General features: G+C 37.1%; 1 long non-coding RNA gene across 1 annotated transcript; it reads right to left on the bottom strand.

The window, feature by feature from the left end:
• Positions 294-1,953, bottom strand: LOC104766215. Its single transcript, XR_763968.2, has 3 exons — positions 1,221-1,953; positions 895-995; positions 294-778 (listed from the first exon to the last, which is right to left on the bottom strand). It is a non-coding gene; the product is annotated as an uncharacterized LOC104766215 (long non-coding RNA).

The raw sequence follows: 2,291 nt of genomic DNA, 5'->3' as shown, positions 1-2,291 counted from the left end.
GTTGTTAGTTGACAAGTTAAAACACACATCAAGAGAACATTAGTATTACATAAATGTTGTAATTCACCTTTGTTGTGGCAGATATAAGCACTTTAGCAATTTCGTCATCTTCCTAAATGAACTAATTGACGAGACTCTAAGACCATGGTGGGCAGTGGAGTAACCCATATGGGTTACTCACAAATAAATTAATCATATAATTATAATTAATCTAATCAAAGTAATCCACTAAGTACTTGTCAAAATTCATCCTTCCACTAGAGAAACCTACGAAGGTTTCTCAATCATACAAATATATAGAACAACAACAACTTGCATTAAAAAACAACACCAAGTCACATGTCACTAGGACCAAAACAAAGGCAATGCTGCTTCACATTGAAGTTTCCTATATATCCAAACTCAAGTCAAGTTCATGTTTCATAGTTATGTGTAGGATGTTAAGTTAGGAGTATTTTCTGGTTAACAATCTCGTGTGAAAGATGAGCTGCAGCCACCACGGAGAGTGTTCCTGATATCTCTCGGTGTAGCCCGATTGTAAAAAACGAAATCAGACATGACACTATTGATGCATGTAAGCATAAGTTCTGTCTCCGCTGAACAAGGACCGTTGCAGAACTTGTCTACGATGAACAAGGACCTGAGCCATCATCCAAACAATAAGGGGAAGCTTGTCCTGGCCTTGATACATGGGTCTGTCCCTCAGCTTAGGCAAAATAGAAGTCAAAGCATTGGGCTTAGTACGCAATACCACGGCTAATCCAATAAAATGTGCGACCTAAATGTTAGAACACAATACAATGGAGTTAGAGAGAAGAAAAGGTTACCGAACAACACACCATTCAATCAACAAACCAGACACGGTGTGATGATGTTCATTTCACAGTTGTTTACCTGGTTTCAAGCCAAGGTCGGAAATAGTAAAGGAGGGGATAACATTCTTGAACTCTTGAAACTGTTGCCTTTAACACTCTAGCAAGCTCAACAAACACATTCTAATATAAAACATTAAAACACAACCTTATTAGGTATATCAAGGTTGTAAACAGAGAAATCATAAGAACTTTACTCTTCAATCTTCACACACGCAAATCACTTGGGTATACGCTATAAAAATTATAAATTTAGAATCCAAATCACTTGAAAACATCATCTAAGAGAATAAAAATCCTACACACAAATTACAGATTATATACATATTAGGTTGGAGGAAACCAAACCTCTCGTTTGTTGTGTTCTTTAACAGCGAAGAGAGCAATATCATCGATCTCTTCCCCACCACAACACAAGGAGCAGTATCGGAGCTATTTCCCTATTGGGCAATGATACCAGCAGCAGCGAGGAATCAGTGAGAGTGGATTTCCCTATAACCTTTCTTCCTTGGTTATCAGAGCAACTTACACAAATCAGCTCTAAGCAACACTATACAGAAATCCAGAAAATCTAAAGGACTTCTAGCTTTGATAAGAAGTCAGAGTAGAAGGGCAGCACCATCTATAATACATATACATGAGAAGATCGGGATTTTGGACATAATCTCAAGTAACAAAAACCAGAAAACCTAATTTTAAACATTAACAGAGACCAAGTTCCAATCAACAAGCAACAGAACCTAATTGCATCAACCAGATCCAACCCAAAAAATTCTAGCTTTCCACTCTTTAAGCCTAACACATACCACATCATACCAATTCCACAATCTAACTCTTAATTTCAACCAAACCAAAAAAAAAAACATAAGAGACAAAGCAAAATCCTACAACAAAGCTATCAAAAACTATTTAAATAGCTTTCTCATTACGATAAGAGAAACCAAAGAAGAAGATGATCAATTGAACATCTCGGAAGCAGTCGCTGTGATGCGAGAAAGAGGGAGACGGTGGGTGAAATCCGGATTCTTTGGTTCGTCGAGGGAGGAAAGAGAGAGAGAGTCGGGAAAAGAAACAAAGAAAATAAGGAAAAAAAATATATTGTGTTTTATATTTTGATAACATCCAATCATAAGTCGCCACGTACCGTTTCTTCAAGGGTTCTTCCGATATTTCTCAAAGCAACGGTTCTCAGTTTTTTGAGGGCCAATTTTTTAGTTTATATTTTCTTTTAGGTTGAGAAATTGTATGAGCAACCCTAAAAGAACACCACTGGACATGCTCTAACTGAAGCAAAGATGGCCTTACGCTTTCTTCACACCTCTTTGTAAATATTGCGATGGAAAGACGGGTGATGATTTGAACCAGAAAAAGTGCTTCTGCAGATCTTTTCATCAAATATCTATAACTATCAATATACCT

Source organism: Camelina sativa, chromosome 19 (genome assembly GCF_000633955.1).
Source record: "Camelina sativa cultivar DH55 chromosome 19, Cs, whole genome shotgun sequence".
Taxonomy (NCBI): Eukaryota; Viridiplantae; Streptophyta; class Magnoliopsida; order Brassicales; family Brassicaceae; genus Camelina; species Camelina sativa.
This window is presented reverse-complemented; position numbering and strand designations above follow the sequence as displayed.